At 40.4% G+C, this 25896-nt stretch overlaps 1 non-coding gene across 1 annotated transcript; it reads right to left on the minus strand.

Annotated features, from left to right (window-relative positions):
- Positions 1-1177: 1177 nt before the first annotated feature.
- On the minus strand, positions 1178-1251 carry TRNAN-GUU (transfer RNA asparagine (anticodon GUU)). Its single transcript has one exon. It is a non-coding gene; the product is annotated as a tRNA-Asn (tRNA).
- Positions 1252-25896: the final 24645 nt, after the last annotated feature.

Raw genomic sequence — 25896 nt, forward strand, 5'->3', positions numbered from 1 at the left:
GTGCAATGATAGCAAAACTCCCAGTCAACTTCTAGAATTTCTGGGCTCTAGTTCTTTATTTTAGAAGCTTAAAGCAACCTCAGAAGAGTTTTAAAATAGAAGTGTTAAATCATGATTGGAAGGAAACTCTTCTAGTGTTTTCTGTGTATCATCAGCTCTGGATTTACTAGCATCTGGTAATAAGTCTGCTTGGATCCTTTTGACAGGAGTGCTTGGTTCCCAGTTCCTAATGCTTGTCAGGCTGTACTTTCTGAGGAATGTGGCTATCCAGATGTTGACAGTATGAAAGTTGTTCTTTAGCAGTAATGAGAAAGTCCAGAAGTAGCTACTTAGGATTAGGAGTGAAGCTGTGAACTGGGGTTCAGGGAAGAGCAATAGCACCTCTCCAAACTTTGAAGACAGTTTTAATAATGTGTAATACATTGTGTACACAAAACAGAAACTATTATAATGCATGGTATAGTAAGTATATTTAATATAGCTAACAATACTTGTATTAATACAATTTAATAACTATGTAAATGTATAGACATTTTATATCAGGGATTATCTATCATATCTTGAAGTTCAGCTGTAGACATAATTATTTTAGTTCAGGTTAGATATCAGGAAGATAGATAGATGCATGCTAAGCCTGTGGGCAGGTGTCATCCAGAAGAACAGGAGTAAGGATGCTTATGGAAGCAAGATGGAATGAACCTGAGAGACTGCTATAAAGTTGTCAGGAGAGGATTTGGTTGGATATTAGAAAAAGGTTCACCCAGAGGGTGGCTGGACACTGGAACAGGCCCCCAGGGTAGTGGTCACAGCACCAAGCCTGACAGAGTTCAAGAAGTGTTTGGACAATACTCTCAGGTCCATGGTATGCCTCTTGGGGCTGACCTGTGCAGGGCAGGAATTGGATTTTGATGAACTTTTTGGGTGCCTTCCAACTCAGAATATTCTTTGAAGAGTTAAGTTTTCCCCAGAAATGGACCTGGGGGTTCTGGCATAGACTAAGTGAACACAAGTCAGCAAAGTGTCATTGTGACAGGTCCATATCTGGGAAACTGCTGTCCAGGGGGGTGCCCATAACATGTACTGGTGCCTGTGGTTATTCCTTTCCTGGGGCAGGACTTGGCACTCTCCCTTACTGGGCTTCATGAGGTCCTTTTTGGCCTTCAAAAGGGATCTGCTCCGTCCCTGGGTGGGCTCGAACCACCAACCTTTCAGTTAACAGCCGAACGCGCTCTCCGATTGCGCCACAGAGACTGATGTGTTGCACTGCTCAGAGGAGTCAATTCCTGACTGTTCAGTAAGTGCTGCTGCTGGTGCCGCATGTGCTGCACAATGACAGGAACGCTGCTGCAGCAAGCCTGCTATTGTGTCAGAATACAGGGGGGAGAAACACTGTTAACTCCTGTGGGGAGTGAAAGATGAGATTCTTCTGAAGTAGCTGTTCCTCACTGCTTACCTCTCTCAGGAGAGGAGGTCTTGGGGTCATGTCATACCATGCAAATTGTTAGTGGTTCCAAGTTAACAGCACTGTTTCTTGTGCTTTTTGTGGTTGTGGAAATTTAGCTATAAGAGGTATGAAAACCTATGTGGCTATGTAACCTATGTTAATTGTATGTTAATGCAATTAAAGCAAAACACAGGTACATTTCAGAACACGGATTGTGAGACATCAAACTTACTGCATAATTTTCAGTGCATCTGGGAACTGGCGATTAGAGGTGAGAGCTGTTGGGCAGGTCTTAATGAACAGAAGATTTTGTGGTGAAATTTCCATTTTTAAGCTTCATACTACAAAGAAACATAATGTTATCAATGCTAGTGGACATACATATTTTTTACTGTCAGTCATCAGCCAGGAAAAGATGAAGCCTCCTGCTCCGTGTGGCTTTGTGTATTGCTGGAAACAAAAGGATAGGAACAACTGAGATACATGACAGGAACTGAGTTCTGTTCAGCTAGTGAATCTGTATCTGGTTTGTCTAGTTTTCTGCCAGAATAAAACCGTTATAGTATTCCAGCCTTTTTGTTGTTGCTCAGTTGGTGAAGGAAATACAGCAAAATGTTTGCTTGAAAATGGTTGAATTGCTTTTGAAAGTTAGGGAACTTAATCTCTGCAGGGCTGTGCTTTGGAGTGTTGCTGAAAGCATTGCTGCTCAAGTTCTGTCACTGAACTGCAAAAGCATGGGAAGATGTGTAAACTGTAGAAGGGCTTGGAGCAACTTTCTTTTTGAGAGATAGGAACTGTTAGGTGGGGAAAAACATACTCTCAGTAGCATCAGTAGATAGCCTTTCCTAGCAGGCAGTATGACAGCGAGCTGCTTCCTTTCCCTTCCTGTCCTCTGGTATTTTAAGCTGTACTGTAAGCAGTACAGTGCCTCAGAGCTGTGGGACACATCTGTCCCACAGTGTGCACTGGAGTCCTCCTGCTTAGCTGCACCCGTTGGGAGCTAAAGTGGTGATACTTGGCTCCTGTCTGCCCTGCATGCTGGGTTACCTGGCAGGATCCCTCATGTAAGCCAAGGGTAGAGATCCAGGTTTCATCCTGAGCTGGATTTGGAGGGTAGCTGGGCTTTATGGACCTGGGATGGCCTGTGTTAAGTGTTAAAGAGAGAATCCCTTCATTTTTGCCTCCCCCACCCCCTAAATGCTTGTAAGTCAGATGGACATAAAGGTTTCTTTTCTGGACTATGCTATTTCTCAAGTGCTTGTATGTATTGTATGAAAAATGATACCTAATCATGTATATAGAATAACTTTCAGATGTGAGAGTTTGTGTGTGTTCTCATGCTCTGTAACTTCTGCCTCCCTCACAGCCTCTACTGTAGGCTTTGCAAGGGTTAGATGAGTTTGCCACCAAGCAGAACTCCTTCCTCCAGAGCTTTTATCTTTTAAGTGACCTATTGAAAAACTCTCCCTTTGCCTGTGCAAAACAGATTTCTATCAAGTCCTGTCAAATCTCCTAATCCATTTTCATCTTATGGTGCAATTTACTTTTATCCAAAATACTGCTCTCCAAATTTGCCAAAGAAAACACTGGGCATTATAGAAAGACTGTTTAAAATGAAGGTGTTTGGAGGAATCTGTTAGGAAAGTGAAAAAGTATAAGAAAAGAAAAAAGGCAATGTGGTTTTTATATATATATTTTAAAAAATATTTTATGCTCTGATTAGAAACTAAGTGGACCCTTGAAACCACAGTCTCTTTCCTTATTGACATTTTATGTCTGTCAGTTAATAAGGAGCCATGAAAGTGCTGGAATTTTTATTTAAAGTCAGTATGAGCATTAGAAGAGCTTTTCAGACATAACTGAGAAATGCTACTAAATCAGACTAGCCAAACTGATACAGAAGTCTTGGGCACCTGCAGTTGGCCCTCTCCAAAGCCTGAGTTCTCCATAGTCATTAGTCCTCTACAGTGCATAGAGAGGCTTGCAAAGGCAGTGCTAGATGGGTCTTGATTGCTGTAGAAGCATTTAGGTGGCAAACTCCCTTTGAGTATTTGGGCACAATTTTTTAAAATAAAATCTTACAAGGACACAGAAACCTTCAGCTTGAGCTAACATACCTGAGTTCCCACTTAGTGTCCTTGATGCCAACCACTTATTTCCCCCTAGTTCAGTAGCTGTAGCTTTCCTGTAATAGTTCACAGGTGCTCTATATAAACTTCATTTAGGAGCATATGGGGAAATAGGGATTATGGCCATTATGTTCTAGGAGCCTTGGTTGCATACTACCCAAATCTAGCTAGTGCAGCTTAATAATGTAGGGTTATTGCATTGTAGCTGTTCATTCTCAGTAGGAATTTTTTAATATCTTCCCTGCTTACTAGTGGGTTGTGATGCCTGGAACTCTTTCATGAGGAAGAAGAGGAAAAAGAAGAGCTCAGGTCCAATAAAACAAAGAGGGTGTTTGACTGGTGAGTGTATTTTACAGCTTGGTGCAAGCTCCAGAAGGGCTGGGGAAGCTCAGGTTTGCTGGTAGAGTGTCAGCGTTAGCTGCTTTGGGAGGGGCAAGGAGGACACTTGGCTCCTGTCATACTTCTTTCAAAGATATTTATGATTTTTGGAATCTAATAATTTAGATGTTCAAGCTGAATATTGTGTCCTAGGTCACGACAGAGCTGTGCTTGCATGAGCGCTGTGTTCATACAAATGGAATATCTTGGCCTTTCTGAGCACTCTCCATTCACAGGCAGTCCTTACCTGAAAACTTGCTTTCCTATAAAGCGTAACATGGAAATTGGTGGAAGGAATTTCCTTTCAGAACAAAAGAAAAATCTCTCTGGTGTTTTGCAAATGCATCTCTTTGTGACTTACAGATGGAGAAATTCAGCCATTATGCTGGCTTCAGGTTTAGACTGGCTTATTTTTTATTTATTTCAGCATTTTAAGTCACACCTTTAGTTAAACTGGTTTGAGCTGGCTGTGTAGAGAAGTCCACAGATGGAACACACTAAGTGACTGCCTGAAAATGGGCAAAATTGATGACTCTAGCCTGTAGTGGCTGAATGGCTCCAGCTGGCTTTTGTTTTATCTTACAAGAAACCTCTGTCTGAGGCAGTGTCAGGATTAACTGCCTGGCTGGTTTGTTCCCTTTCTTGGAAACTACTCCATTTGACTTCCTGGATGCTGTGAAAGTTACTGTAAAATCAGAGGTGAAAATGTTACTTCCCCAAAGAATACCTCATCACAATAGACAGATTTTTGCAAGGACAGGAAATTCTTAAAAAAATAAAATGTTATTACAGAGTAGACCAAGGAAGGTGAAAAATGCAGGAAAGGAGGAAGAGCAGAATTGGTTTTGTACCAAGTGCTTTTCAAATTCTCTTCCATAAGATGGCAGCAGCTTATTTTGTGAACTGGACTGGGAGACAGATCTGCTGAAAGCTCTACAAAACAGACATTCAATCTAAGGCTTTAATTCTATTTTCTTGGTACACATCCCTTACAATTGTCCCAGTGTAGATCAGTTTGGAACCTTTATGTGCAAAGCTGTTTTCTGTTGTTTGGTGCAGAGATTATTTTATTTTATTTTATTTTATTTTATTTTATTTTATTTTATTTTATTTTATTTTATTTTATTTTATTTTATTTTATTTTATTTTATTTTTTTTCTGAATACAGGCACCAATTCTTTTGCATTTGTAAGGGTTTAGTGTGCAAGATGTGTGGAGAGTGACAGGGTTGTTTGGCCTATTTTGATATTTTAGAAGTGTTTCACTTTGTGTGACTATTTTGTTAGTAATTGCTCAAAACAACTTGAGTTCTGTGAACAGAAGAGGTAGAAAAACTGTTGGGATTTTTCTCTCCTCAAATAATTTGAGTTCAGTTTCATGACACAACTGTTTTCAATGGAATCAAGACACTCATTTTCTTTTGAAGGAGACTGGAAAGAGGGGATTTCCCCTCCCCCTGACAGAAAACAGTGGAAAGAAAAACATATGAGAAGAACTATTTTCTGAAATCTTGTGACATAAAGGATTTTATATTTCAGCTATTTCATTTTCTCATCTAAAGGTTTTCCATATTTTCAGTAACACCCACAGTGGTGTGTTCAATACATTTGTGCAGTCCTGTCTCCCATTCTTTCATGCATTTTTTCACTGCAGATGAGTGTCAGACACTTATCCTATTAGTATCAAGTACTTACCAGTCATAAACTCTGTGATACTCACAAATATAATATTTTATTTAGGTACAAATTATGAAAAATCTTCTCAGTGTTTGTGTTTATTCTGAGTAGCTGGATAACATGGGAGGAGTGAAAAGCAGCCTGGTTTTGCTTTCCCTGGTGCTTACACTTACTGGCTAATGTTAGTCATCTGTTTTGGTTTCCTGTGGCCCATTAGTATCCAATCTATCAAGGGCACAGGAGCCACAGTAGCAAAGCTGTAAACTTGAAGACTCAAGGAACAAGACTGTGGTATTTGTCTTCTCTTAATTATTAAATGAAACTGTTTAAGTTCTGTGATTCTGGTTTCTGGTGTTGATGTACTGTTCGGTACAGCCCAAATGGGGTCCACCACGAGTCAGTTCTGACATTGCTCCCCTGTCCTCAGGTTTGTGCTCTGCCTTGGTGAGGACCCCAGGCTGGATCTTGTCTGGATCTGAGTGGGCCAAGCACAGCAAGTGTGAGCAGTTTCCACAGATGTGCTGGGAAAGGGATGTGCCCAAATTGCTAATGACAGGAATCTGATAGTTTTAGTCCCAAAGGAGAATTAGGGGTTTAGAGGTCAGGAGCATCTCTCTCTTAAATGTTGGACCTGCTTTTCTACTGAAAACATCAACCCAGATGAATTGCTTTAGCCCTTCCATTCTCTGAACTGTGCCCCAGGTTGAACTAGGAAAAGAAGGACTTTGAACTCACAAATTTTGGCCAGTGAAGTTTAAAGTCTTCAAAGAAGTTATGCTTGGCAAGAAATGCAGTATTTTTAGGGGTCATTTCATTGTTACTGGTGTGCAGTGCGTGTGCTGCCTGATTTATACCAAGGAGACTCCTGGAATGTGTGTCCTCGTGACTTCTTTCCTTCTTTCTTTCCAATTAACTTTAAAGAAATAAAAAGAGAGATGAAAGCAAGTTATTTGAATAATATTTGAAATGTATTTATTCTAGACAGATTCACATTCTTTTCAAGAGTCCACTTTCTTCCACTTTTGGAATGGAGTCCTTTACACCTCATATTATTTGCCTTGTGATAGCATCCAGAGACACTGGTCAGGGTGGCTCCAGAGGGCTTGGGGAAACAAAATGGGTGAAATGAAAATAATGAGAGCAGTTTGGAGTGCATGCAGAGCTGGCTTGTGGCACTGAGCACAGGAACAGATCAACACAGAGCTGGAGGCTGCATGAGGGGAGTTCAAATCCAAAGCAAAATGCCTGGTTTATTCAGTTTAGGTGGAGTGAATGAGGCTGAGAGGGCTGACCCAATGTACAGCTGAGTGTTAGCTTAAGAATGGGGCTTTTTGTGGCCACATACAGTGCCTTTGCTTTTCTTTCCTGCAAAGTTTTGTTACAGAACAAGTTGATGGCAATAATTTTGGTTAGCAACTAATTCCTTGGAGCAAATATCTTGAAGTCAATTGAGTATCAGATGTTGTCAAATATTACTTTGTTTTGGTGTTCAGCCACAAATAACTCATGACAGTTTTTTGTGTTATAATACACCATAATTTACTTTAAGCAAGCATGTAATTCCTAAGAGACAGAGTGGCATTGGGCTTCTGTGTTCTTTGGTCTGTTCTATATTGAATCCAACACAATGGGTGCAGCTGATTGATTTAATGTCATCCTGAAAGAATTCACATAAGCTGCTGAAAAAGAAAGCAGGCCATGGAAATAAACTGTAACTGTGTTCTTAAATATAGGGCTACAATGCACACAGACTGTGTATAATGCTATCCCTTGCTGAACTTTTTCAACTGTTTTGAAGCCTTAACCTCCTGTGGAATAAGAGGGGAAAAGAATACCCAGTAAATATCACTAAACAGTAAATTCTGTGAAATGCTCCTTTCATGTCAGACAGGTGGAAGTTCAGAATTCCAGTGCAGTTCAGGAGAAATGTGAGATTCATACCAAGCATGAAGGTATTCTGTTTATTGGCACAATAGTTTGAGTGAGAAATCCAATAAATCTGTTAAGATCTCTCTATTAGATGGAGTTAACTTTTGGGGAGTTTTCAAGTCTGCTGTATATCAAAGCAGTTTGCTAGTTCACTGTCTGCTCATGGGCTGGGTGGCAAAAAGAGTCGTGGAGCTGATAAATAGATTTAAAATAGGTTGGCCTGCAGTGGTATACACCAGAGCAGACAATTGATGCAAATATACCTGTTCCTCTGACCAGATCCTGACATGACACTAGCACTAGGTGTTGGTTTGTGTTACAGAAAAACCAACAGAAATTCAGTGTTTTGCTTGATAAGCCAAATTATCTGGAAAACACATAAAGGGTTGATGCTTGTTCCATTAAAGTAGAGAAACAGCATACACAGTCACCTCTGGCTTGCACCACTTTCAGCAAACTGACTGTGTTTTGATTTTGGAGAGGCTGTGTTTTAAAAGTGTCAGTATTCAACTGAGACAGACTATTTACCTTTTATTTACTCGACGAACCATGTGATTCCTTGCATTAGGATGTTCATTAATTCTGCTCTGTTTTTACTGTCAGAAACCTACTAAAAAGGTTTCAGAAAAATTCCATGCCAGATATTTCAATGTACTTTAGATGATTTATTTTTTTCTATTTCTAGCTTATTATATTTAAAATTATACTTGAACACATTCCTGAACATAGGCCTAAATAAATCATTTTTATTTCAAAAACAATGGAAGTAACTTCACCCAATACACAGAAGGATATTGCTGAGCAAGTGTAATGCTTGCTACATGGCTTTGTATGCTGCACTTGAAATAGTACCTATGGCAACTCTAAATCACATTTTTCTGGTACAATTGTCCCCAGTGCTGCAATAGGATCTGCCTGTTAGGAAGTTTGCAGCCCTTGAATCCCACTGAGCTCTGGGGGGCCTTTGTGTGAGCTTGAGGATCTGTGCCATGGTGAGCTTTGTTGCAAAGTGGAGGCTGCAGTGTGTAAAATGGAGTGACAAGATGGGGTGGAGAAAATATGGGTCCTCTTGTAGCATCTCCTGCCCAGGGAAATGACATCTTTGGGACTGCAAGGGTTTAAGCAGGTTGTATTTCCTAGTCCTCTAGTATTTAATTAAAAGATAGAAGTGGACAAAAGAGGCAAAACAAACAGAAGTTTCCCTTACCCTGATGGGTTGCTGCAGGTTCATGTCATTTACCTTATCATGCCTGTTCTTGGAGAAACTGGTACCAATAAAATGTGTACCAGTAAGAAGCCAATTTCTGTACCAGAAATGACTACATGTGTTACATAATTAGAATACCTGCCCCAGCTGCTGAAACCTATCACTGCTGGGCCTGCTTTTAATCTAGCATCGTCTCTTCAGCTTACAGGATGAAATGTAGCTGGGGAGCCTTATGAGAACCAGATGGGGAGCCTGGCTAGAGGGCTGCTGGGGATGGAGACTACCTTGCCCCACTCTGAGCCAAGTGTACTGTGTGCCTTCGAATGATACCTTAATCCATGATAAAGACAGACAGCTCACTTTTCCAAAATCAAAACCATATTCAGCAATGGTAGCCTCTTTCCAACGCAGTACAGGCTACTGCTCTGAGAGATGCTGTCTGGAACAGCTTGATACAGGCAGAACTAGATGACTACACATGGATAAGATAAAAATCATTCAGCTACCTAATAAATAAAGTTGAAAGATGTTCTAAGATGATACAAATTCAAGTACTAACTTGATTTATTTTCCCAGAGGGATATTTGCTCCACCTTTCAGTCAGTGAATCCTGATCTATGGTGCATGTTTTTAGGCTTGATTTTCTTTTCCCCCCTTTTAAAGAAAGAAAACCTTTAAAATACAGTTAGTTGACCTAGTGCTCTCTGTCCAGCTAGCTTAATACTTCTTAAATTAATACAACTCATTCAAAACTGTTGTTGAATGGATGGATTTTTAAAGCAGCAAGGATTCAGATTTGGTAACTGAATGTTATTCCTATATGGTAGAATACCAGTAGAAGCAAAGTCAATAAACTCTAAAGGCAAATATATTAAAGAATTCTTATGCAGCATAATTTTCCTCTTGCCATCGAGGGAAAAGATTGTGTTTTACACAGGAACTGAGATGTTTCCCTTTCTGTGGTCCTGTGTGGATTTAACTAAAGCAGCAACTAAGAGAAACAGGAGTTTCATAAAGAAAGCCTTGTTGATAATTATAGAGTGGTTGTAAGCATATGTTCATAGGCTTTATTTTTCTTGTTCAGAATTTTATTATGGATCTTTAAGTTTCAAATGACTCTTGATACTTTGCATGTGTGAGATAGGTTCTAGGTAAATAAACATAGATTATTATTTTGAGACAATACCAAATATATATTTTCAATGTTCTTTGTTTGACCACGTAGGAGTCCTATAAATCTATAAACTATTTTAAACCAGATTACCAGATTGTAAATAGGGTAAGAGAGAGCTAGAGGAAGAAATAAATACTTTCTTGTTAACAGTTCTTATTTTATCAAATTGCCCATACCATGGCACAGATATAAATTATGAATTGGTTCAAGGTTTTCATCATAGTTAGAGTTTAAAAATTTAACCACAAAAACATAAGACATTGTGTTCATTTGCTAAATCAGGAGCTATATTTATATTTGCAGAAATAAGAATCTTTGGCAGCCATCTTTTGAACAGCATGACATGTTTATCATCTATATAGTCCATCAGGAGAAGAAATTGATTGAGGAAAATGTGAAAGTTCTGTCTACAAAGATAAAATACTTCCTTGGCTAGGATTCTGCCTGTTACTTTTTAAATATCTCTTGAACTCCAGTGGTGGAATTTTTTATAGCCTTGCACATGTGAACGACTTGGTGGTACAAGTAACCTTCAAAAGTTGCTAATTCATTGATCTGGAAGAAAAACTTTAAGTAACCTCTCTTCTTTCCAGGTGGTGTTCTCCTTTGGCAAACAATTTGTATTAAACTTTCAGTGTCCTTGACACTAAGGCTATGATTGATACAACCAGCACACTGTGTTATATACCATAGTACTCAAACCATTGTATGCTGTGAAAGATTTTCACAAACCACTGATTCAAAAGGCTGTGGACTTCAGAACAGCATGTTTTGAAACTTTGAAGGATTAACAAAAGACACTCAGTCCACCAGAAGAATGAGTCTTATGGGCACAGTTTGTAGTGCTGCTGCCTGCAGCATTGGGTGGATATCTAGATATAAGAATCATAGTTCTGTTTTTGCTGTAATTTATTATGTCCACATTTTGTTGGAACTGGTAGCAAAATTAATCATATCAGTCCTTTTTCTTCTTATTTTTTTTGCATTTAAAAGGTTAAGATTTCAGAGAGCCGGGCCTTAAGCTGTATTCCTTCTGTTTTGAACTGGTGGTGTCTCCATTTGCATATGACACCATGAATTTCTTTGATTTATTATTTTAGTCAAGGAATAAGAAAAACATTCAAAGCCTACTGTAGGCTACTGACAAATAAAATTACTGATTTCTTACATCTGAAAAGCCAAGTACCCATAGTCTGGCTGGTTCAGATTTGTCTAACTGCAAAGGCGTTAGACTGCTGCTTATTCATGCTTCATTTGAGATTCCAACCATTTAAAGAATGTTATCCTACTAGTATATACAATCCATTTATTTTATTGCACATACTTTGTTATTTAATGCCACCCAGAGTTTTCAAGGTGGCTTAGATTAAGTAAAAGGGCAGTGTCAACTATTAACATCTACAACTTAAACCAGACCTGGTACAGTAAAGGGAAAAACATTAATCACAAGATGCCAGTGTGCCAACAGTGGAACTTGCCCTTGCATGGTAAGACAATCCTGCAGGCTGGGGGAGCTTGGTTTTGGTCTGACTCCTCGGGATGCCTTGAGCAGCAATCAGCCTTCTGGAACTGCTGCCCTGAGAAAGGTGCTGGACAGTGGTGCCCAGACCCAACCACAGTGATGGACAGCAGGCAGGGAGGGATAATACCCCGTGACAGCAGATCTAACAGCAGGAAGAGGCACAGCCCTGGGACTAAGCTACACTTAAACCTTAGGCAGTGCAGAAAGGGGAGCTGTGAATGACATCGGTGGTGGAGACTCACACCAGAGCTAAAAATGGCCTGATTTTTTATTTGTAGCTGTACTGCCTGTGCCTCAAGGAGATGTTTTGCATGTCTTAAAGCAATGCAGAAAGCAGGAGGTGCTGAGGACATGAGTTAAGTCTCTTCTCCATTGGAGTTGGTGTTCTCTGCCTATCATTTGCTTCATATGCAATATGTTTCAGTACAAAGAGCCCAGTTAGACTGTATTGTTCCACAGAGAAGAAAGCTAAGCTTTTCACTGTCTAATCAACATTTCCTGAAGAGTTTCCAATGTCTCCTGAGCAGAGTCATGATTTTTCTGCAATAAATCATGCCATTACTGGCCTTAAAATTTCCCTGGACAAATGTCCTCCCTCCTGACAAGTGGCATTTCAAACAGGAATATAAGCATTTAAGACAAGGACAGTGTGTTCTACATTCTTGGTGTTCTGCAGACAAAATATCTGTGAGTTACTTGTGATAATAATTTTGGGAGATTTCATAATGCCTCAGTAATATGCCAGAATCCTGGATTTTGACCAGGATGGTGTTGTAAATAATAAACATCAGTAACAGTGCCATCCACTGTAGCTAACTACCGTCTTGCATGTAGATTACTTTGTGGACTTGTATTGCAACCAGACATATACAAAGTTTAGATTTCTCTTGAAAACACTTGATGTTTTGGTAGCTAACTAAATGAATAAACATATAATCTTTCAGGAACTGGCAGAACAGCATCTAGTTCTCATTACCCTCTTTGTTTCTCTCCACCCTTTGGCTCTCACCGTAATTGAAGACAACTGCTCTGGCCACTCAGCTCAGCATCTGCAAGATGAAGTTATACATCTTCCAGACGTGGCACCCATATAGAGTTGCCAGCACTTTTCTTACCCTTTAGTATGCTCTGGGCCTCTGCTTTGGCCTCAGAGCTGTCTACCTGTCTCCAAGTCTGCTGCTGATGCTCTTTTAACCGTGGTGCTGGATCCCTGTGTTGCTCTTTGTCATGCTATGAAAAGGGAAAAGAATGGAGAATGCTGTGAGAGACAATTACATTGAGCTAACAGTACACTCATTTTATTTGCAAACATATCCAGAGCAATCTAGTTATTTCAGAGCTCATGTCGAGCTTTTTTCTGTGACAGAGATGCAAGCAGAGGACTACTCTGCCATCATGCCATGGGTCAGAGTACCTGCATATTTCTGTAAGAGCAGCAGTTAATTTTCTATTTTAAGTAGAATGGTATTACCAGAAAATTGTTATTGTTAACATTTGCATAGAGCAGGTTAGCTCTTTTAAGTGGCTTCATGCCACTAAGTAGGAATGTAACCACAATAAAGCAGTTGGTCCACAGAGAGGAAAAATAACCCTTCAAACCCCTGGCACCAGTTCCACATTAGAGCTCAATTACTGTAGCAGATTGAAATGGCACAACCTGCATTTTAAAATGAGCATGTAAACAAATCATGTGCCCAGACTGGCATGGGATAGGAATCCTAATTTGCACATATGCCTTGGGATTTGTGCACACACACAAAAGCAGTTACAAAACAATCAGGCAAAGAATACATAACACAAGACTGGAGGGATGAGTTTCATATTCTTACACCAGCAGTGTGTGAGAAGACCTAAGCAGACTTTAAGTATCCAGTGTTTTCTCTAACAAGTAGTACCAGGACAGCTCACCACAAATGCCCAAGGAAACCTGTTATGGCATGTACACATAGAGTATTTGTAGAGTCTGCCCAGTTTATAACATTTATGCATATATGTGCTCTCCCACATGCTTGGAGAGAGAAGTGGGATAACCTCAGTGAGGCCAAGAGTGGCTGGGCTTTGGCAGGCTATGCCCAGGTGGAGGCCACAGTATCCTGCTACACACTGGGAAGGGTTCTTGACTGGCAAATGCAAGCTTTGTAAAATTATTCTCTTTTGCCAGCCATGAGTAAAACACGTGTTTGAGTGGTGGAGATCTGGGTGTCCTGGAGCACGGGGTGTGTGGTGGGGCACAGTGACAGCTAAGGCTGGATGGCCAAAGGCTGAGCTTGGCACTGGTGCCCTGCTGCCACCACAGCCAGGCTCACTGCAATGGCTGCAGCAGTTATTTGGGCTGCAAAGCCAATGCTGGGCTGGCCCTACAGCAGCCTCAAATACTAATTAGTGTCTTAGAGATAGTTTCAGAATGGTACTGTCTTATTTCCACTCTGTTTTCATACAATTGTTTTATATATCCAAATCTTTGGTAATTGGCCAAGTTGAAAACCCACTTTAAGGTGAAATCCATATATTTCTCAATGTAAAGACTGTGTTTTGACAGTTCACTAACATCATGCTGTCTGATATCGTTATGCTTTATTACAGTACCTGACTTTCAAATATATGACACTGTGAAGTAACTGTTCATGTGAGTCAGTAGAAAACTATGAGTAGTGGATGGGGGCTCCTTCAATCTGTGTCTAAGCACAGATGAAGTGACTGACCCCAACCCAAAGGCCTTTCAGCTGAGCAAATGCAAGAGTTGTACTCAGCTGCTCAAACCCAGTTTATGTCTCATATTTATGCCTTTTTTTTTTTTTTTTTCCTATTTTGGGTGAACTTGAACAGAAAGTTTTGCTGTTAGTTAAGTGTATATACATATTTTCACTTGCAGCTCAATTGCTGCCAGTGTTATAATGCACCTAATAATAATTTTTTGAAAGTAAAAAAAAAACAAAACAGGTCCTCTTCTCCACCCCTGTCCTAAACCATATAGCATGTCATGGAGTGGATTTTCCAATAGCATCTTGAACTTGTTGAAGTGTTGTCTCTGAGCCATTAATGAAACCCATATTGCAGGGATGGCCTTGAAGTAATGGAGGTAGGAGAAAGCAGCTGTACTTCCTATACTCTGGCTCTGTGTTTTTCATTATGTTCTCTCTTATTTTTGTTTTGCAGTATATTTTCTAGAGCAAACAACCTTCCTGGGAATGGTCTGCTGGCAGAGACCAGGCTAAATGCCTGTTGCTAGCTCTCCAAGGGGTGCCAGATGTAAGAGTGCAACCTGTTAAGCAAAGCACCAAGGTGCTCATAAAGGAGGAGCAGCATTTTCTGGGGGTGAAAGTTCTGGCACAAGTATTTGACTGAATGACTGTGAGCATTGTTACTGAAAAAACAACCCAACCAGCATGATACTGCCAGAGTTAGCTTAATGATCCCAGCACTTTACGTAGCTGATGATCACAACAGGTTTATTCCCTCTGAAAATGACACATTGGAATAATATTAGCTAACTGTCTGTAGCCTGGCTGGAGCGTCTCCTTCCAGACACATAATTGGTACTGTCACCTCTCATGCTCTATGGTATGCAAAGCTGATGCCTATGAATTTTGCCCATATGTTTTTAAAGTGCACTGGAGTCAGTCAGCCTTGAATTCTGAACAAACAGTGATGGGTCAATTAATAACGGACTGAAAAAGCACGAAATTAAAGCGTGTTAGAGTGCATACATTAGCAAGATGGTTTTTCAACAAGCTGTCAGACAGCATATGTAAGAAAAGTAAAGCTACCACAGTAAAGACTAAGAGGGTGCACTTAGGTAACTAAAGCACAACTCATCTTTGATCAGGTTTGCAAAACAGGATTCAGTTTTCTTTTTCCTTACTTCATGCAATTTCTGTCTGTCTATAGACATTGTAGTGGAGCAGAGGGTTGAAGCTCACCAAAGAGCTTCAGAGAAGTGCTTAATACCCTTCAGCTTTCTATAGTATCCAAACAAATCTCTCCTCTAATGAAAGACTACGAAACTGAAAAGCAAAATTAGACACTGGCTACATTTTTAAAGGATCAAAATAATACAGGCCCATCACTGCTTGTTTTTTTGCCTTCTTAGTAACTAATTTCTCCCAAAATGTTTCTGCACATTGGTAATGCAAAATGTTTTACTTCACGTTAATGTAAGAGTGTTTATTTATGCAGCTTCATTTCCAATAAAAGCTACACTTTACAGTGCATGATGCAGAATGACAGCAGTGCACTGAATTGCAAGGTCACGCTATAGATCATACTCACTCTGCCAAACACCCAGAAAGGAATTTTGGAGTAGGCTGTAATAAGGGGCTGAGCAGTGTGCAGAGCCAGAAACAATACAGGTTAGAAAAATGTTTGGTTTATTTAGTGAAAGAAGAAAGAGTTTGACTTATTAGTAAGGCTTTTCCTACTGTATTCATTCTGAGTCCAGGTCCTGGAAAGAAAGCTTGGGATGGAACTTCCTGAAGCTGACCCTAATCTGTTCTCAGAGCCTCATGTGTTTTCCTCTAAGCTGAGGGGTATGGGGTGTGTTTGAAGATCTAACCAGCAATTTATGCTCTGAACTGTTATTTTACCAGACCCTCTCCTTTTTCCATTTCATATGTGAGGCTACGTGTCTGGTGAAAGGTGAAGTGTCATCCTCTGCACATAGATTAGGTGTGTGCTACTGTGTAGCTGAAAGCAGTGGGTCTAAATGGTAAGAATGCCTTATTCCAGATGTTTGCAGAAGTAATTTGTCCTCCAGAAGAAAAATGTACCCTAGGACAGAGAGGATGACAGAAGTAACAATGCACAGCACAACCACTGTATGGGTTTGTGCATTTTCTGTCTGTGGAAAATAATTTGAAAATAAAGGATGTCTAGAAGGCCAAGAAATGCCAAAGACAGCATGGCAAATAGCTTCTCTTTAGGAGGTATACAGCTTTCAGGCCCTGTTCCAGATGTGGGACAAGCAGCACCAATTATGAAAGCAGAGGGCCACAAGAGACGTTATTGTCACACCCACACAAAATGTGATGGCAAATTCGAATTTCACTATGTCAGGCTGCTCTCCAGATGTTGTTGGTGAGCTGTACCAAAAGCACTGAGGATGCCTATAGTAAACTGGCCTTGCAACAGAATCAAAGCTGAGCAACAACATGTGGTATTCCCCAACAGACACAGCTGGTTATTTTGGGGGGGAATAGAACTTGGTGGTGTTGTACTGCCTGAGGGGGTGCATTTTGGACAGCAGAGAGGTGCTGGTGGCATTTTAGAAATCCTCCTTTTTACCCGTGCTTTACCAGGTTATTTTCTGCAGAAGAAAGAGATTGGTGATGAAGTGAGAAACATCCTTGATACAGACCAACTTATCTGTTTATTTATGTATTTAGATGCAGAGAAAGCACAGGAAATTCATTTGCAGCAATGAAACAAATTGGCAGCAGAAGACATTTCAAAGTCTCTCTTACTGACTTTGACAGAACTGCCTGCTACTTCAGACGTACTTCATCAGGGCTCTCATATCACTGATTCATTGACCAGAACTTCGGTTTGTTATTGCCTCTGTCAAGAAATCACATTCCTCTGGGTGGTTATCATCAGGTGCCATTGTAACATGGGATTGATGGTCCCAGGACCTTGTCCCACTGTTGGCAGCACAAATCACTAGTCTGAAATCCTTATCCAGGGGACTTAGTATCTGCACTTAATGCAATTGCTCCTGATGAATTTGCTTGAATATTGTCATCGTTTTCAGATGAAGCGAGGTCACTCAAGAGTGAGAAATGGAAAACTGGGATAGAGACAACCAAATCAGAGTATTAAATGGTTGGTGATGGGAGTCCATAACAATAGAGAAGTGGTGGATATGAGTTTCTTTACATGGGTCCATAAAGTGACTTCTGTACTTTATCCAGAGGAAGACTGGCTCCTTCACCCTGAACTTCATCAAACCTAAGAAATAATTATATCACTGGCTCAAAGTGAGGGGCTTTCATGAAAGTATGTTTTACCTCACCCTTTCTTGCTATTGTAGTTCTTCACCCTGCTGCACATTAAAGCAGTGTGCTTCTGAACACAGCAGAGTCTCCAGGGTGTTACAGCAGTTTGGTGTCTCATTCTCCCTAATAAATACGCATCTCCACTCCTTTTGCACTGCAGTGCTTGTCTTCTGTTTGGAGCCTTTCAGTCTCATCATGCAAAAGGGTTCTTTTTACACCCAGCTTAAGGGAACTCCACTATTGCTTTTATAGTAAGCACAGATGCCAACAGTCTGGTTCAAAGTTTATTGACAGCTCTTAGTGGAACCTGTCATGTTTGTTGTTCTTGTTCCAGCCTACCAGAGGACTGAGGACTACAATATCAGGTCAGATAAGTCACAGCTTTGCTGTTTTAGCCCAGTCATGCTCTGGCAGATCATCATTGTGTCCACCAAGGTTTTACACGAAATAATATTTGCAGCTTAACACACTAAAGACATTATCCATGCTGACTGGCAATACAAGAAGCTGTTAAGAAAGGGCCACCTGTGCTCTCTGTCCAGAGCTGATGTCTCAGATCCATGCTACAAAAATAGCTGCATTTCTCCCTGGACCAGACAGTCAGACTGTGACATTGCTGCCTCTCTGCTTGGAGTCACCATTCTCAGAGGTATACAAGAAATATGGATGTGGCACTCAGTTCTTTGGTTTGGTTGACATAGTGTTCAATCTCAGGTTGGACTTGATGATCTTGGAGGTCTTTTCCAATATAAATGATTCTAGGATTTTATGGGCATTGCCCATCTATGCTGAGCTATCAATGTGCGAACTATCGAGATTAAGGCTGATGTTAGGAGCAGCTGGACCCTACTCTGATTTCAAAACCAGTTAAGAAGTTATTTTTGATGGGCTTGTCAGTGTGTATAAGGCAGTGTCTGAACTTTAATGCTTCACTGGAACCTGTGCTCTTGCACAAAGTGTAAAGCAAAAGCAGTTAACATAGTGTGTTAACAGTCTGTGTACTGCTTAGGGATGGGTGGCTCTTGCTACTAGAAATTTCCTTTTGAGGAAGAGTTTCTCTGGACAGATTTGTGTTTAAGTCAGTGGTTACTGCTGTAATTTCATTACCTTGTAGTTAAGTGAAGAAAAAGTGGATCTAACTAAAACGGAATAGATTGCTTTTATTGAATTCTTCTTTAATTAAAGCTCTTACTGCCTTCATGCTGTTTTGATGGCATAGCATAGTTTAGATTTTTACACTGAATGACAAGAGAAGGGAGGAAAAACGGAAATGTTTATTTAATTCATGCTACAGAATGTAATGACAAGAGATTGTTTCCATACGTACTGTTTTTGTTGACCTTTTAACATTTGGAAATGTCAGGAAATACCATTACTGTAGGTCTATCCAGCTTTAATGCTACAATAACTTTATAGCTATTCACAAAGGAAATTATTATACATTGCCTGAAACAGTGAAGGTGTATGCAAGCATGCACACAGATCTCTCTTTCTCCCTTCCTGCCAAGCAGATCTCTGTGGTTGCATGCAGTCTCTGTTAAAAATGCAACTTCTGCGATTTTGACTTTACCAGACTCACTGAGACAGCACACAGGCATGTTTCTGGGAAGTTTAAGGAAGGTTAAAATAATGTATGATGCATTTTAAATTATGTGATTAGACTTTTGCCAAAATTTCACAGGCTCTTCAAGCACAAATATTAACCTTTGCTTGGTTTGAGTTGTTTTGAGGAGGCCTGTTGAAATTCAGAGAAGTTGAAATGCTGGTACTTGGATTTATGCATGTGGTCTTGCCTTTAGAACTGAGGAGGAGGTTCCAGTCCTGACTTTGGTTCTCAAGCCCCAGGAGCATGAAGCAGAGCTGCTGAAGCCCTGCTCTCCCTGTCTGTGTGGCAGTGCAGTCACAGGGTGATGAGCTGTGTGTCATGGAACAGCCCAGGCAGGACAGGTCACCTTGGACAGCACCAGGCGAGGAAATGGTTTGTGATGGTCCCCTTGTGTCCCACAGACACAGATCAACAGAGAGACCAAGAGAAAGTGATTAATATCAAACACATTGCTTGTCAGATTCTGGCCCAGAACCTGAACCTTCAGTGCTCTGGGAGGGATTCGGATTTTATCCTTTGGTTGGAAAAAAAAGAACACAGTAGCTGATGGGAATTGACTCTTTCCCCTCAAAATCTCAGCTGAGGGCATCTAGTACTAAACAAGGGAAACTTGTAGGTGTATTTGAAAATATTCTAAAGTGTAAAGGTGAATAAAGAGAATGGGCATAATTATTGCATGTTTCACAGAACCAAACCAATAAAGTGTTACCTCTAAATTTATAATTAACTTTACACTCTCTCCTCAGAAGTATCCTGAACCTTTCACTGTCTGGGGGAGGAAGCTCTTCTGTCTTCAACAGAATCATAGTCAGTTGTGAATCTAGTTGATTTTACTTATCACATGTGCAATTAAAAAACAGTGATAACTCAAAACACTCAAATAGAAATACCCTACACAAAAAATTGTAATTTGAACTAATGAGGAAGTATAGTTGCTGCCACTTCACAAGCTTAATTTGATTTCTGAACAAAACAATTTTGAAATACAATAAATGAGTAGTAGTTGTCAGGTATGATTTATTACTTTGCAGAAGTTTGAAGTGAGAACTGTAAAACTATTTGACAGTATCGACAAATCTCTTCTCCTGGCTGAGATCAAGATCACAGCTGAAGTTTGTATGTATTGTTCCAAAGAATAAATTTTAAAAGATTTAGATTTTGACATAATTTTTTGATATTTATTTATACATAGTATTTTAACTATATATATATTTATATATGTATGTATGTATGTATGCATTTTTGTAAATATCATTCACACAGAGTAATCTGACTACACTGTCTTTCTTTGCAATTCATTTCCATGATATCAGTATAAAAATTATCTTCCAGATATACTGACCAATTGGCTGAATTTAAGTGTATCAGTCATACTTTGCTATGTGCCTTAAAACTATGGATATTTTTAAAAATACGGAATTGTAGTGGATTATCCTCATAGTGATTTAAATTGATTTGCTTGTTGTTCATTGCATCTGTTAGAGAAAAAATATAAATAAGCTTTAGAAAGTGTCAAAATAAAAAAATACCTTTGGTAGTCTTAGTATTTGTGCATATATGCCTATAGTGTGGATACTCACAAAAATACACATATGGGATTCAGCTCTGTGCTTGATCTCAGCCAGTAAAAGAAATTTCTCCTGCATGTGGATAGCCAGTTTTCACAGTTGTTGTTTCCAAAATTTTGTGCAGTTGTAAACCATACCTGACAGTTTGGACTGATGTAGTCATGCTGTCTCTATGTTAGTAGCTTGCATGTGCTTTATTACTTTGGCTGTATAATTATTTATGGTCTTTAAACATAAACTCAGACACTGTGATGTGTGTGAACACTAACAGACATGCTTCATTTAGAGGTGTAATGTGCTTCCAAATTATTACATGTGATTGCTGGCAGTATCTGTTGTCTTTCTGACACCTTTCCCATCTACATATTGGAAAAGAACTTTCCATTATTTTCTAATCTGGTGGATTTCTGATGAGTACAGTTAAGCACAAAAATAGACTTTAGTGCACCTGATAATCAATCCAGTGGTGACCAGCTTTGAGATAAGATTTTGTGCAGGATTTTCTGGTCGACTTTTCATTCGTGAAGGATAGAAGATTTATTGGCCCAGGTTGCTGCTGTTAGTGCCTAAAGCAGAAACAGTCCTTCAGTGTGTTGGCCTATTGAGAGTCCCCATGTGCTAGGACTGGAGTGATTCCCAGGGTGGGCCTCCTGCTGCAAGATGACCTAAAGGGAAACTATATAAAATAATTGCTTGGTGTAGATGTCTGGTATTCCTTGTGAGAAAAGCTAAAAGTTGGGGTAAGCCTCTGGGGCCCTCCAAATCAGAGAGGCAAGATTTGAAGTTGGGTCATTCTTGGTATAAGCCAGCTGAGATAACTGCTGGGCTGCAGACAGGGGGAGGGAGGGAGAGAAGACAAACCTTCCTTCTCCTCCCCTCCGAGAGCCAGCCCATGAACTTTTGCTTCCACATGTGCCCACGCTGCCGTGCAAATTTGCAGGAGCTGCAGAAGGTGTTTAATCACAAATTTTGTACTGTTTTGCCTGCTTCAAATCAAGGGGTCCTTTTTTCCTTTGCAATTTGCTGAACTTAGCACTTGCTTAGCCATCCTTGTACTAGTTTTTGTGAACCTGTGCCCAATTTAGGTGAGGTAACTGCAAAACCCTTAATGGCATAGAACAAGTACATATCAAGCAGTAGATATATGGGTGAAGTTATCTAAATAGCAGTAGCCTCCAAAGGGTCACAAATGCTAATATATTTGAGGTACTGAGGCCTTGGTTTTGCCAAAGTGTCAACACAGTCTGCAGCTGGCTGTGGTGGCAGGGACTGAAAGTCAGTAATCCACAATGAAGTATCAGTCATTAAACATGAGACTTACTCCCTCCTCGCCTTCACTCTCTTTGCTAGTGGAAAAAAATAATCCTGCCTCTATGGCAGAAGCTTTGGTCAAGACCTGAATGGTCCTCAGGCAGAAATGGTAGGTGCTAAAAGAGAAAAATGTGCATGATTTGATGCATACAGATTAGCAATGAGTTCAGTGTTGAAAATTCCTGGCTGTGGGTCAGTTTAGCAAAACATTTGGACAACATTTCCCTGAACTGACGTTTCTTAGTCTGGAAATCCAAACTGGTGATAACAATTAGTTGTTCCTTTTGCTTCTGTCCTTAATTAGAAATCAGAAAGGGGAGGGTGGGGGATGGGTGCAGAGGAACAAATGAAAAACAATCAATCATTTTCAAACCTGTCAGAAGGTGAAGGTCAACCTAAATTTAAGCCATGTCTTAGGGTTGATTTCTATTTGATCTGAACCACCACACATGCCTCAGACTTTAATACATCCTGGCAATCAGAAGTTCCAGAGCTGCATTTTTCCCATTACTTGCCAGACAGCGGCAGGGTTGGCTCCTTGCAGAAGCTTTAAGGAGCAGAGAAAGACAAGAGGTCATTAGTGACCACTAAAGAATCAAAGAAGGGGAAGCTGGGTGGTTTCATACAGTCACTCTCCTATGGAAAATGATTTTATATTGCTCAAAGTCCAAGTCTGGTTCAGTCTATTGTTACTGCTTTTCTAAATATCCTGACTTGTTCAGAAATGCAGTAAAAGGCTTTCATCCCAGCCCATTCAACTTAAAAAATGGAAAACAAAATCCTCTTAATCCCTCCTTGGATCAGCCTGCACAATGAAGTAGCCAAACTGGTAGTCACACTATTGCTATGGTGCTCAGCCTGCTGCGATTCCTCCACTGTGTCCTTCTCAGATCACCAGTAGGATCAGTCATTCTCTATTAGGTTGGAAAAGCTCAGAAAATAGGAACAAGAAAAATGCTAAACGTGCTGTGGAATTTCATTCCACTTCTATAATGAGCTTAGCAAACTCTCAAGCAGAGAATACGTAATTTTAAACAGATTTTTAAGTAGCTTTTTTGTCAACTCTCTTAGAAGAGAAGCGGAGCCAGATGATGGTGCCTTGTTAGAAGCAGAAGCAGGAGCGTTCTGGGCTTGATCCCCATGGTGCTGACTGCCCCTGGCTTCTCCTGCCATGGGCTAAACTACACTTTGAGGGGTTGGCAAGGGAGCTTTGGGGTGCTCCTGCTCCTACCTGTAGTGAAATAGTGGCAGTAAAAGAACTCCTGGTATTTGGGCATGGAGGCAGCCAGCTGGGTCTGGCTCTGCTCACGGGAGAACGACATTGCACAGCCGTAATTGTAGTTTCAATAATTCCTTCACCATCTTCACCCTCATTTAATTCCCCCCTTAAGAGTCTGCTTTGAAGGAAAAGATGCAAAAAGAGCTTTTCAATTATGGGATTTCTTTTGGACACCTTAAACAATGGCTGTAAAGTAAGGAGGAGGATTGCAACAAAAAACCATCACATCTTCTCTTTGTTCTTAATCTCGTCTGACTGGTAACTGCTCAACAGAGCAATAAGAAAAGCATTTGAAGAATCCCATCCATCCAGCACAGATTTTAAACACAGGCCAGTCCAATTAGACTATTATGGGTGGCCAAAATAAGATCCCCATGCTCCTGATAAGTCACATGAATAAAGTACTGGATGATCGTGCTGTGCTGGGCTATTTGAAGCCAAGAGCAAGAACATTTCTGGTCTCAGTTTCTGTCTAGAGAAGCAGACAACATGGAAAGGATCTGCTGCTCTTGATTTAAAAAAAAAGTAGAGCTGGAAATGAAACAGATGAAACCATTAGTTTAATTCACTTGAAAGCTCCTGCTTTGAGGAGAGCTATACCATATTGTTCTGTACAAGGACACCAGATTAATCGCCTTTTCTCTCCTTCACCTTTTATAGTGATGCTGCACAAATGGTATCAAGCTAACAGAGAAAATTATAAATATACTGTGGCTGCAATTTAGCAGCATTAATCACACAAATTTAGTAGTTTTAGATGGTAGTAGGTCATCCATTAGCTGAAAAGTTGACAGTAGTAGCATAGAAGCCCGAGTTCAGGCCTCATCTTCCCCTTTCAGGCAATCTATTTCTTTCTCGGCAAAAACATCTGGTCATTTAAAAACTGTAATTTTCATACATTTTAGCTAACAGTGGAATGTTGAAAAGCTGTTCTGAAAAACATAGTTCTTTCCTGTGCCAAACCAGTTGGCCTAGACTTAGCAAATGTTGTTATAAATCTTCCCTTGGCTTTTTCAACAGCTCTAAAACTACAGAATTAAATGCTTCATAAAGACTAGCCAGTGGATGCAAGTTAGTATGCTGAAGAAGTTGAGCATGCAAAGCCCACAAGACCTTTTGAATTCTGCCCCAGTCATCCCATAGAAACCCAAGCTGCCTCCCAACCCCAAGGAGATGGAGGATCCTTTGGTTTCATTTCCCTCTCCTCAAGTATGGCTTAGTATAAGCCTCTGAAGTGTAGTTGCACCGAGAATGCTCATAAAGAAAATAACAAAACAGAAAATCTGCCTTCTGCCACATGTATTCACTCTTCCATTAATGTGTGTCACTGGAGATGGTCTTCCCCATTGCTTGTTCTCCAAATTTTACCCCAGCCTTGTTTGTAGAGTCATAACTAGTAGTCTGAGGAATTTCCCACCCCACATCTCATTTATTTGCCTGAGAGAAGAAAAAATCCAGAGAAAAATAGCAGCACAGCCATTTTTGTCAACCCGAAAGAATTAGCAATATGCAGTGGTGAGATAATTTTTAACCTTTCCATTGTAAATTTCATGCAGAGGGAACTGAGAACATCAGAGGTATGCCAGCGGCTGTGATGCTTTGTCCCTCCAAACAACAACAGAATAGTGTGGGAATGGCAAAGCTTCTTCCTTCTCCAACAGATATGTAATGATGTATGTCAAATACAAGGAGAGGGGATTCTGGAAGTGCTCTACCCCCGTGGATCCTATGGTACATGGCTAGGGAGTGCTGCACAGACACCAGCTATGGTTGGAAACCTTGTTCTGCCTTAGGCATAGTGATGAAAAATCCCACTCCCATCCCACACCAACCTCCTGGGGCAGGAGAGATTCCATTCCACACGCTGTGAAGGGTGCATGGATCTGTACTGCCATTGCTATTGCTATGGCTCAATGGTGCTATTTTAAAAAGCACACAGGGAAACAAGGCGGCCCATTCAACCAGCGCTTGATTTGGTTTGCTGAAAATTCAAGAATTATTGAAACTCCAGGTCTAAGCCAAAGCAATTTTTTCAATTAACATTCTGGTTTTGTGGTCCTGACGAGGACAGTAGGAATGGAATGTTCTCCGCTACTGAGTCCTGACATGATAACAGAGCTCACCCAGAGCAGCAGCCCTGGGACAAAGCAAGAGGAAAATACTGACTGCATGGGGTATTGTAGAGCCACAAAATTTCTGGTCAGAGGCAGGCAGCTGTATTTCAGAAAATCCCAGCAGACCATAATAGTTGTTAAACATATGGAGGAGGAAAATTCAAATTGCTCATCTGTGTGGCAAATCCCAAACAAGTACTTGGCTGCCAGAAATGCTGGGGTTCGCTGTCTCTCTCGTGCTCATCATCTGCAATTAAAGCTGTTCTGCTTTGTGTAAGGATTAGCCAGAGTAAAGATTAAAACTGAACTGCTAAGCTGCAAGCTGAGTGTCTTCTATCTGTGGAGCTGTTCACAAGAGGCACTAGCCAGCAAACAACTATTCTCTTGCTCAGTAGAAGGAGGCAAGTCTTCAAATCCCTTTATTTGACAAAGAACAGGGACTTCAATATGTGGCTTCCTCAAAGGAGGTAAACAGCCTCAAAACTGGTGTCCTAGATGAGAGATGTTGCAGGATGATTTTTTCTGTTTCTACATAAAATGTGAAATAACCATATTTTCCTCCAGAGAAA

Source organism: Oenanthe melanoleuca, chromosome 2, assembly GCF_029582105.1.
Source record: "Oenanthe melanoleuca isolate GR-GAL-2019-014 chromosome 2, OMel1.0, whole genome shotgun sequence".
Classification (NCBI taxonomy): Eukaryota; Metazoa; Chordata; class Aves; order Passeriformes; family Muscicapidae; genus Oenanthe; species Oenanthe melanoleuca.